The sequence below is a fragment of the Heloderma suspectum genome, chromosome 10 (assembly GCF_057233095.1).
Source record: "Heloderma suspectum isolate Gila_16-S chromosome 10, 16-S_ref, whole genome shotgun sequence".
Classification (NCBI taxonomy): Eukaryota; Metazoa; Chordata; class Lepidosauria; order Squamata; family Helodermatidae; genus Heloderma; species Heloderma suspectum.
Genome location: NC_139467.1, coordinates 7,669,584 through 7,681,935, shown reverse-complemented (window position 1 = coordinate 7,681,935; position 12,352 = coordinate 7,669,584). Strand labels below are relative to the sequence as shown.

The 12,352-nt window shown below is 49.4% G+C and overlaps 1 protein-coding gene across 1 annotated transcript in view; it reads left to right on the top strand.

Moving 5' to 3' along the window:
* Window positions 1–964: 964 nt before the first annotated feature.
* The window catches only part of SLC8A2 (solute carrier family 8 member A2), a 147,449-nt gene continuing 136,061 nt past the window's right edge, over window positions 965–12,352 (top strand). The window contains exon 1 of the mRNA XM_084814898.1: window positions 965–1,045. The gene's annotated coding sequence lies outside the window, so the exon portion shown is untranslated. The remainder of the gene's footprint in view (window positions 1,046–12,352) is intronic.

The following is a 12,352-nucleotide window of genomic DNA, read 5'->3' as shown; positions in this document are numbered from 1 at the left end:
CCCGCAAGACCTCCTTATGGTGATCTTAATTCCCATTATTCCCATTTTACAGGTGGAAGAGCCGAGGCTGAGAAAGAAGCACCTCTTTTGGGGCAGGCGCCCAAGGCTTCCCATGGATCTGTGCCTGGACTTGAGCCTCAAAGCTTCCGGGCTCATATCCAGCTATCCACAGTAGACCACCATCGCTCCCTATTTTCTGGGGAAAGCCTTCTGGGTGCGGCTCTCAGCGTTCTTTCCCCATCGAAACGAACGTCGAAATGCAGAACCTTTAAATTTCGCCACGCGAAAGGGAAAGCGAAGCCGAGCACGCAGCACGCGCACAGACGCGAAGCGGCCGACACCCTGCCCGGCCCCCGGGAGCTGTCCGCTACTCCGTGGTGCTGGAGCGGCCGCCACCCACCGCGCCCCGCGCCCCCGGGGGGCGGCCGGACTGCCGCGCTGGGGGAGCTGTCCAGCAGCGGGAGCGTGCGGGCAGCCGGGTGTGGGTGGAGGATGCGAGGCCGGGAGGTCCTGGGGGAAGAGCGGGCCGGGCTGCCCGTGTGATGCTGCGCCCACGCCGAGACAGCAAACGCGCGGACCTGGTCGGCGCTTGCGGCGCTTAACGGAGGCTCCGTCCCCTCGATCGCTTCCTCTTCCCCACAGCAGCGGCGCGGGCCTCCGTCCCCCGCCCCTCCCTTTCTGTGGGTCTGGGGAGCCCCAGCCTCCGCTCGTCCCCCCCGCCCCAGCGCTGCCCCTCCCCCGGCCTCTCCTCCTTTCACCAGGGGCGGGATCTCTCCGGCTGCAAGGAGGGGACTCTTATCTGGCTGGTGGGGGCTCTCCCCTTCCAGACGCAGCCAGGATCTAGGGGCTGCTGCTGCTGCTGGTGGTGGTCTCCCCCCGCACCCCTCCGCTAAGCATCCTTCCGGGCTGTTCTTCCTGCGCGCGTCCGCAGCCAGCCCCGAGCGAGCCCTCCTGGACAGCGACGGGCAAGCATGGCGAGGAAGTGACCGGCTGGGGCTTGGCCACAGTGCTAGGCAAGGGCTCTCGCCAAGGGGCGCAGCGGAAGGTAGGTGCTCTGGAGCCGTGGGGTCCTTTTGCGTGGAACAGGGAGGGGGGTGGGCGTCTGTTGCTCTGTCGCTCCCCTTCCTCCCTGCTTGGATTGATCCGGAGCTGGGGAAGCGATGGGGGAGATCCTGGCCACGGGCGAGCCAAGATCGATCCGGATCGGAACCATCGCCGCCTCGTGCTCGGGGGATCCCTTCCTGCTCTCTTGACTTCTCGCTCCCTGAAGCCCCCCCCCCCCCCCCGCATCTTAGCTGCCCGCCTTATCCTCTTCCCCGCTCTCGGGGCTTCTCCAGCTACCGGAGCCTCCTCACGGGTTTGATCCACAACCAGTGTCAGTCCGTAATCGCTCCAGCGGAGCGGCGCCAGTTGACACGCAGGGTCTGGCTTCATTTCCTCCCTGGGGGCATTTCCCATCCCTCCCCGCCAACTGTAGCCCTGGCTGTTTTGACTCCCATAGGGGTGGGGGAGGCTTTTACCCCACTGAAGGCATTTTGCCATTCAATCCATGTAGTCTGTGCTCAGTAAATAGAGTGAGGCAGAATTAATACCTCAACCACTTAAAAACGCACACCCAGTACTGCGAAGATCCCCTTCTGCTATTTCTAAAACCACCACCACCAACACTGTATCCCACACTTTTCTCATCTTTTTCTGTCCCCCCCCCCCCTCCGCCCTGGATGTCTCAGAGCCCTCTGGCTAGGACAGTTGCTATAGCCACCACCAGTTTTGAAGGCTCTCAGAAGATAATTTCTCCTCACCTCGCTTTCCACCGAGACGTGTGTTTTACCCACTCATCCACCTCCAAAGCAGTTTTTTAAAAAAGGTTTAATTGTGATTCACCATAAATAAGAATTTTTGTCATTAATTTTGCCAGCCAGAATGAATCAGAGGGTTTTCTCAGGTTCTCCATCGAGGTGTGTAATTTGGAGCAACACTTCTCTTGCTAGGGAAATAACAGAAAACAGCTGAGAGCTGGATTGTGCAGAAAAAGTTGCATTTTTGTTTGTCTAAAGGCACTTTACAGGATCTGAGGCCCCGGAATTTTCAGGGAGACAAATCCCACCCCCATTAAAGAGCATTATTGAGCTATAGCGTGTTGCTGCACTACCACTCTGATGTCTACACATTCCAATATCAACCCTGGGAGAAGAGATTTGATTTTCCAGATATAGGGAGCTGTGCTTCACAGCCCCTAATCTGGGGAAATTATTATTCATTGTGCTTGATCAAAATTCATACCAAAGATGAATCTGCAAGTTCTTTGATTTCCCAAAATTGGGGGGACTTTCCTCCTCAGCCCCCACCCTGCCAATGAAGAATAAGCAAAGGATGGAGGCAAGCTTACTAGTACCTGTAAATAGCCACAGATCTACTGCTCCTTTGTGCTCTACTGAGCATCCTCAAGGTGCGACAATATAGTTTTGCCTTCTTCTGTTTTCGGTATTTCACCCCCAGTCCTCACTCTTTCCAACTTGAATGGAATTTCATGGAGGTGTAGTCTGAGCAGAACTGCAAAGGGCATCTCCTGGGAAAGATTGTCTCCCTACGCAGAGTTCCTTTGAGACAGAGAAAATACATATTTTTAAAAAACCCTGTGGGCACATGTTTTGGATCAAGGAGGATCCAGTCCCAACCCCCCATCCATTTTGCCTACCTCTTGTGATTGGTCTTGTAGGGCAAACTATTAAATATGAGAAAAAACCTGAAAGGAACTGGAGATATTATTATTTGGAGCCTGAAAGGTGGGCTAGAAATCATCTTCTTCTTCTTCTTCTTCTTCTTCTTCTTCTTCTTCTTCTTCTTCTTCTTCTTCTTCCTCCTCCTCCTCCTCCTCCTCCTCCTCCTCCTCCTCCTCCTCCCAGTTTCAGTTGGAGGATCCAGGATTTGGGGGGATCTTGGGCAAGTCATGTCCAGTGTGGCTCCCTTGATGTGGAAGAGGGGAGGCATGCCAATGGAGAATTCTCTCCTCTACCCTTCTTGAGTGCTCTTCCTGCAAAGTTAATGTTGTTGACACCATACAAAGAGGTGCCCTTGGGGTGATGGGCCTTATGCCAGTTTTGGAGCCTCATCAAATCATCAGTGCTCTACAACCAGTTTTGCTCAGTTTTCCCATCTGTACAATGGAGTGGAAAATTCTCTCCTCCCTCCCCCCTTTATCAGATCTGCTTGCCTTTTCCTCTGTGTCTAGACTCTAAATGACAAGACGACTAGCTAAGAAGAATGCTGGCTAGTGCAGTGGAGGCTGGTGGCTCCAATGTCAGTGGGGCAGGGCAGACCACCTTGGAGAGCTCATTCAGAGTTCTGACTGGCTCTGACTGAAACCCAGAGCGGATTCACAGCCCCACTGACATCGGAGCCACCCGCCTCCACTGGCATAGTTTCCCCACCAGGTTAGTGCAGTGAGAGGCCCAAGACATTTGGCTGCCTGAGCGAATGACAAGATGTGCCTCCCCCCCGCCCCCCGTGCCCCAGGTACAGAAGCTGACTAGAGTGGGAGTTGATGACAGCACACCTGAGGTCAGCAGGCTACCTTAGGGGGAGAGGGGCAGGCAGCATGACACACACAGCTTGTCCTCCAGCCATTCACAGCTGCTCACTGCCCCTCTGCCCCTGCTGCCTGGGGCACCCACCTCACTCTGCCTCACAGTAGGGCCAGCCCTGCACGACTGCTGTGAGCCAGGCTGCCCCAGCTCAAACCTTAGCTCTGCTGTGGAACTCGCCGGATGCCCATCAGCCCCCACGCTCTTATCTGGGGTTGATGCCTACCTGGCAGGTGTGTTTTGAGGATAAAATGGGATAACCCTACATGTGCTACCTTGACCGCCTTTAAGAGAGAGCAGGAAATAAATGAAACAAATGAAACAAGGAGGTGCTGCAAGACCAACCCTTTTCACCAGGCAAGCTCTTGATGGCAGTGGGGGAAATGCCAGGCTGTTTTTAATGCCTTGAGGAGGTCTGTTGATGTTTTATTATAACTTGTGGATTGAGTGTTTTGCATTTTTAATATAAAGTTCTTCCCCATCCAGGGTGGGTTACAGCTACACGCCAGGAACTTGCCAGGAACAGCTCCTGCACTGATGCATTTCATGTGCATGGGGACAGCTGCACCTGTTGAATTTCTGCCCCTGTTGGGGGGAGGGAACGAAGCGCCAACCCTAGCCAGGGCTCTTTTCAACATTCAGTGCTCTTTTTCAGGCAGTGGGCATTCATTTGTTACTCACGTCTTTACAATTAAGAAAACATGTTGTTGTATTGGTGCATGCCTGGGGTCCTTGGAGAACCCTGGTTTTGGGATAATGATCAAACTTCTGGAGACATTTGTGTGTGCACTGGTGTGATATGATGTAAGCTATATTGGTGTGGGGAAGAGAAGAAGAGCCCCTATTGAACCCTGAGGGCCATGATAGAAATAGACCATGAATCAGAGGGTCACTTCTAATGCCAGCTGTGTACCCCATTTGGGTCATGGATCATTCTTGCAAACATGGCAGATGTCAGCCTGCCATCAGAAAGATGGGTGTTGCTTCCTTCAGTGGCATCGTTATCCTGTAATTGTGAGAAAAGCAAGCAAGCTTATAGAAAAAGAAATCAAACTTACAAGGCTAGCAACAATGCAAATTTGAAGTGTAAAAAACATTGGCTTCCCCCAACTGCCATCTCTGGATTGGATTCCAACTTAGTCATACTTGACATAGACTCACTGAAATCATGACTAACTCATGTCATGATTAACTTAACTTGATTGTAATGGGTCTACTATATGTATTTATTTATTATTCCATTTATATCCTGCCTTTTTCCTCTTGCAAAGAACCCAAGGTGCCTTATGTGGTCCTCCTCCTCTCCATTTTATCCTCACAACGACCCTGTGAGGTAGGTTGAGCTGAGAGTGACAGGCCCAACATCACCCAGAGGGCTTCATGGCCAACTGGGGACTTGAATCCGGATCTCCCAAGTCCCAGTCTAACACCACTACACCACACAGGCTCTGACTAAGTCCGAATCCAGCCCAATGATTATAATTCCACATAATCTAAGGTTGTGCCCTGACTTTCAAAACAGTTTCTGGGGCAAAAACTTTGGTGAGCTCCGGGTGGTGTAAATTTTTAATCCCTCTGTTTCAGCTACATGGGCTCTCCCTTTTCGGTTTGTCATATTTTCAAACATAGCTCTGCAACCCTATGGGCCAGAACCTTTTCTTTTTAAAATAAGAAGCTGAGATTCTCTGAGTGTTTCATAGGGGCTGCGTATTGTCCATATGCATAAAGGTGCGGTATATGTGTTGCTTGTGCGTGTGTGCTGTTTCACTTTCCCCCTTTCTAAACAGACCAGGAGGCTCCTGGCAGCCTTCACCATACCTCTTCCCTCTGGAGGAGGGAGCCTGGGACACTGACGGTGCCTTTGTAGTCATCAGTTTGTATCTACACGTGTACAGGTTGATCCCATGTTTCCAGGGCATACAGGCAAGCAGTGCCGGCTCCAGGTTTCTGAGGGCCCTTGGGCAAGTCACTCCCATGGGCCCCCTCCCCCAGGGAGTCTATCTTCTCAGCACCACAGTCGCTGGCTGCTCTTGCACCTCCTTCTCTCTCTCTCTCTCTCTCTCTCTCTCTCTCTCCATGGCTACTGCTTGCTTGACAGGCAGAGAGCTAGTGAGCCAGTAGGCAGGGGCACCTACATGTCCTCTATCTCACCACGTCTGGGCTGGAGCAAGAAGCAAGAGAGCCAGCAGGTGGCAAGGGTGAAGAGGAGGGGGCAACTCTTTCAGGGCTCTTGTCAGTGGGCCCCTGCTGGGGTGTGGGCCCTCGGCACGTGCCCTGCCATGCTGACCCTTGACGCTGGCTCTGGAAGCAATCACACAGGTGCTGCAGGATTCATATTCCAGTCAGTCCTGTATCACCACCAGCTCACACACAGCAGGCAGCTCTAATTTCAGAAGATGTCCTCCCTGGCAGCTGACGCCAAATTGTTCCTGTTCGGGTTTGTATCTGTGCACCCCCAGCTCCCACACTCAGACTTGGCAAACCAGTTCTAATTTCTCCCATCCCGCTAGTGGGCCAAGTCTCTGATCCACCTTTTCCTAACCCAAGCCCCTCCAGATGCTTTGGATTACAGCTCCCACCAGTCCCAGCCACCATGGCTAATCATCACGGATGACTGGAGTTACAGTCCAAAACATCTTGCGGATGCCTGGGTAGAGAAGGTTGCTCTTACTGAAATAAACAATTTTCCCATTTCCCTGTCAGCAATTGGGCCTCCCCAAACCTAGAGAAAGATTTGTTTCTCTCTCTGCTTTGCATAAAAGGACAACATATTTTTATTCAAATGTTAGTCAACTTGATTGCCAAGTCTCAGGGTGATGGATAATAAATTAGCAGCTGTCCTAGAGTCCAGATCAGAATTGGATAACTCAGAGAAAGGTAGTATGTGATTTTCTGATGTCTCAGTCGTGGACAATTTTGGGGGTGGAGGGGGTTCAGAAGAGTTCACACAATGTGATTTGGGGTGGACCTCATTAGCATCATGCATAATTAATTTACAGAAGTCACACCATAAGAGGAGGTCTCACGCCCACCACTGGATCAGATAGCTCTGCAGAATGGATTAGACAAATTTATGATCTATCTAAGAAGCTGATACCAAAATGTGACCTCCATGTACAGAGGCTGTATATCAGACCCCATTTTTTTTTGGAAAGGGGGGTTGGCTATCATTCTCATGCCTTGCTGGATGCACTGGGATGAACAGTGATGCTAGGCTAGATGGTCTGGCTCTTATGTTCCTCTCCGTCTCTTGGAACATATGTGTGAAAGCAATGCAATGGATCTGGTTTGTGAGTGGGGGTCATTATAATATCAGGTATGCTCCTACTCTTCTGTACATAGCAAGAACGTGTGTGTGTGTGTGTGTGTGTGTGTGTGTGAACATACACACATGAGGGTGTTTTGCCTTGTTATTTTAAAGTGTTATTCTGTTTTTTGTTTAGTTTGCTCTGCCCGTTTTTTAGGCCTTTGATTGGTTTTCATTGTGACGTTTTATGGTTTTGTTCTATCATATTGTGGCATCGTTTGGTTTTTATACCCCTTGTGTACAGTCCCAGATATACAAGAGATGGTACACCCTTGTGTATCAGTAGGATTGATACTTGATAGGATTGATGGATGGGTTAAAAACGTCCTTTTCATAAATAAAGAAGCAAAGATTGTCTTGGTTTGCACGTGCATACACAAATGCAGAACAGAATCCATGCTGTGTGTGTAATTTTCTGCCAACAAAATCCAAATTTGATACACTGCATGTCCTAGTAACAAGTCACAATCTGTTACTGAATGGCATATCAATATGTGTGAGAAATGCCTTGGAGGAGGAGGAGGAGGAGGCAGTGTGAAAGAAATGCATTTCACACCGCCTCTCCTGCAATTCCAAAAAGAAAAAGAAAGAAAGAAAAAGAGGTGATCCTCTATCCAACTTGCACCCCTGCAGTATTTTGTGCCATCCCCCCAAGGCCCTTCTGCCTCTCATCCGTTCCCTAAGCTATAAATACTGCACTCTCTCGATCTCCCCTCCTGTGTCAGTGCCTGCAGCTTCCTTAATCACCCCTTTGCAAGATCCTCCAGTTTTTCTCCCGGAGGCTGCTAATGAGGTACCTTGGCGTTGGCAGGGTCCCTTGCACCCACCAGGGAAGGGGTGAGGGCCACCGTCGCCTTGCCACCCGTGAACTGATCTGCCACCTTGCTCCACTGCTTGATGGAAACAGAGCTGGTTTGGGCAAGAAACCAAGGAGAATTTTCAGCGCTCCCCTCTTGCAATCTGGATGCACTTCAGCCCTGGCAATGCAGGAGAAGTGGAGTGGAGAATGTGTCCTGTCCTCTGGTTCCTACATCCACCTTGTCCACTTGTGTATATGCAGTACATCTGTTTATGAAGCACTATCTAATCTAATCTAATCTAATCTAATCTAATCTAATCTAATCTAATCTAATCTCCCTGCCCTGAGGAGTTTACAATGCTAATTTTGAAAGAGAAGGAAACAAGGGAGGGGGAAACCACAGGCCCAGAGGCCAAATCCAGCCTGCTGGGATCCCACTCTGGCCTCCCAGACTTCCCCAGATGGCCACACCCCTTCTCCTGGCCCCACCCCTTTCTTCCCAACCACTGACCGTTCGGTGGTTTCCCTGCTTTTCTGCAGTTTTTCCCCATTCTAAAAGGTTGAAATCCCACGGCTAATTTATTGGCAGTTAACAGCTTTAGGCAACAAGATGCTGGCTTCTTTTTGCTATTTTGGCCACACCACTGGAATGCGGCCCCCAAGACCTTCTCCAGAACTGAGTTCAGCCCTCAGGCTGAAAGAAGTTCAATACCCCTGGGCTAGAGTAACAACCAGGGAGTTCAGTTATGTCTCCCAAAACCAGCCCACCCAAGTATCTGTTCATATGAGCAGTGTAATATTGACACAATGAGGGTTGCAAGCCTATGCATACACCCACTTGGATGTCAATGGGACTTGCTTCCAAGTAAACACACTTAGGACTGTGCTACACTACACCTTGTGCAAAATTGCTTCTTCTCTTCTGTAAACTGGGGGTGGGGTGGGGGAAATTGAACCCGTGATTTTCCATCTCGCATGAATATTGGGCTCCGATGCTACACTGTTCATGTGAGTAGGCCACCACCTTCCATGAGCAGTTTCTGATTCTATCTCAAGAACTGGAGGAGAGAGCAGGAATGGGGAGAAGAAGGAGCAACGCATTAAGGGTGCAATCCTAGGCATGTTTAGACCAAAAAAAGCCCTACAGCTCCCAGCATTCCCCAGCCCACACTGTCTAACATGCACAGGATTGTGCCCTAAGAGGACAAGCAAATGCACTTTTATTAGTACCTAGGCTTTGTTTGGGTCAAAGCAGGTCGAAGGGATTAGTGTCCAAAGGTTTCTCAGAAAAGATGGATTTGGAGGAGCAGTTTGAAGGAAGTGAGAGAGACGTGTCACAAGGTGGGCATAAGGTGGCCACTTGTGAATGGCCAAAGAGGTCATCCATCACCAAAAAAAAAGAGGGTAAAAGAGGGTACCAATATGCATAACATCTGAATTTGCTAATTTATATGTATAGATGCAAATTTAGAAACTATGAACAAAATTTAAATAGAAATACAACGCAACTCACCATCGCGGGGAGGACTCTGGCCCGTGAGCCGTGTGCCAGCTGCTCAGTCTGCTGTCCGGTGCTGTTGATGGACAACCTCACGGCCTGTTTGCTCTCCCTTCTGATGGTTCATTCTCTTCAAGCTGGGCTTGGACTGAGCAGCCCCTCAAAGAGAGGGTGGCTTCAAAACAGAGGACGGTCCACTTTACAAGAGGACACATGGCCACCCTAGACTCTCCTGGAAGGATGTTTCAGAATGGCAGGAAAAGAAAATGGATGGGATGATTGATTGATTACATTTATATCCCACCTTTTCATAGAATCATAGAAAAGTAGAGTTGGAAGGGGCCTACAAGACCATCGAGTCCAACCCCCTGCTCAATGCAGGAATCCACGTCAGAGCATCCCCAACAGATGGCTGTCCAGCTCCAGCCTCATCTTGAACGCCTCCAGTGTGGGAGAGCCCATCACCTCCCTAGGTCATGGGTTCCACTGTCATACTGCTCTAACAGCCAGGAGGTTTTTCCTGATGTTCAGCCGGAATCTGGCTTCCTGTACCTTGAGACCATTATTCCATGTCCTGCACTCTGGGATGATGGAGAAGAGATCCTGGCCTTCCTCTCCGTGACAGCCTTTCAAGTCCTTGAAGAGCGCTATCCCATCTCCTCTTCTCAAGGCTAAACATGCCCAGTTCTTTCAGTCTCTCTTCACAGGGCTTTGTTTCCAGTCCCCTGATCACCCTTGTTGCCCTCCTTTTCCCCTCTTGCAAGAAGCCCAAGGCAGCAGACATGATCCCACTCCTCTCCATTTTATCATCACAACAACCCTCTTAGGTTAGTCAGTGAAGTCAGTGAATGGCCCAAAGTCACCCAGTGAGGTTTGAGTGGGGACTCGAACCTGGATCTCCCAAGTCCCAGTCCAGCACTCTAACCACTAGGCCACACTGGCTGTCTATTTAAGGGAGCAGGAGACCTCCAGGGGATAAACGTGGAGGCCCAAAGGACATGGGAAGTATTGTGATGGGAAATAAGGGCACAGAGAGGGAGAGAGAGAGCATGAGCAAGGGGCATGGGAAGCTTTTACCTTTAGGATGAGGAGGTTATGCTGAGGGCCAAAGGCAAGAGCATGAGGGCCAGACTGAGCCCCTGGGCCACCAGTTGCCTACTCCTATTTTAGAGGGGCAGTTGCTCCCCAAGCCCCAACCATGTGTGTGGGTACATTTTGTGTTCAGGCATGCATACAAAAGTGGAAAAAATAATGCATTGTTTTTGTAAAGAGGGTTGGCAAAAAGTACAGTGGTTGCTAAGGGGTGGCTACTGTTTCTAGGGATGCGGATGATGTATGCAATCCATGAGTTGTGCCCCAAGATCTTCTGTGTCATTTTGCAAGGGACCCTGGGATACACCCCTGGGGTCATGCAGAGGGCTCTCCAGATGGCAAAACACTTTAGTCTGGCCCCAGCTTGGAAAATAGGTCCATTTCACCAGCAGGGTTAATTTAGAGGCTGCCTCTCTAATGAGGCTTTGCTGGTTCACAATCCACTTCGGGAAGCAGCCTGTGAGTTAAGGAGAAAAGATCTATTTAATTTTGACTAATTTCCCCTCCGTGCTTCCACCCTTTTGTTGTAATTCAAATGTGCATTAATCCCACTGTGCCTTCTTTCTTGAAATTAAACCAAACTTTGTGGGTTTATCATCATTCCATAGGTCAGGGCTGCAATGCTTGATAATACGTTCTTATCCATAATCCAAAGCTTTTTTTTTTTTTCTGGACTGTAGGAATACTACTACTACAACTACTACAACTACTACTACTACTATTATTATTATTATTATTAAAATTTCTTAGGTACCTTTCTAAAAAACCCAATAAGACTCAAGGTGATCTACAATAGAATTAAAACATGCAAAATTTAAAATGGAGGCAACAATTATCCATAAAAATACAGCCACCCTATAAAAGAGGGGTGCAGAACCCCACACTCGGGTCAAATCTGGTCTTCCTAGGTTCTCAACTGGGCCCTTTGAGGTTCCCTAGATGGCCACTCCCATGGAGGCTGGTGGCTCCGATGTCAGTAGGGCAGTGAATCTGCTCTGGGTTTCAGTCAGAACCAGTCAGGATTTGGATAGCTTCGCACCTTGGAGAGCTCCTTTAGAGTTCTGACTGGTTGTGACTGAAACCTGGGGTGGGTTCCCCGCCCCACTGACATTGGAGCCATCAGCTTCCGCTGGTCACTCCTCCTTCCCCAGACCCAGCCCCATTCTCTGTAACCACCAACCTTTGGGTGGTTTTCTGGCTTTTGTGCCCAATTTTCCAAGGTGGAGATGCCTCTCCTAAGGCCGAGGTGCTGGCAGTAAGAGTGTTAAGTTACAACAGGCTGGCATTTCTGGTATTTTGACCCACCCCTTTTCCATTTGACCCTGCCCACCACTGGAATGCAGCCCCCCCCCCCCGGGCTCCTCTGAAATTAAATTCAGACCTTAGACAGAAAGAGGTTCAATACCCCTTCATTAAAACAATGTTAAACAGCCCATCATATTCCCTCAAATGCCTGAGAATAGAGGTCCTTCCCCCAGGCATGTTGGCTCCCAAGTCACCAAGAAGAATGATGCTGAGTTATCACTTCGGGTCTCGACCTCGCCTTGGGAAGCTGGTGGAACTTCCGTAGAATCAGATCAGAGACCACTTCCCAAAAAGATGTGAGCAGGGTAGCTTTGGCATCCAAGGCATAACTTGCGCAAGAGCTCAATCGTAGAACAAGCTGGAATGTGATCCCTAGCATCTGTGATGTCATAACATAGATGAAGGCCTCTGGACATGTGCAGAGTGCCTTCCTAACTGATGAGTAACCACAACCCACATGCATGGTAATAAAACAGAATTTATATATTAATTTAATTTATTGATTTCACTTTTTAGACCACCCAGTAACCTAAATTCTCTGGGTAAATTACAGGTAAATTAAATTAAGAACATCATATATAAAATCATAATAAAGCAATAATAAAACAGCATGAAATCAAATAGCACAAACTAAAATCAGCAGCAAGGAGTAAAAACAATGCAGCACAAAATAAAACCAAAGTGAAACCAACAGCAAAAACTAAAACAGCTCTTCAGTTGCCTGAGAGAATGAAAAGGTGATAGCACAGGTGCCAGGTGAGTCTCTC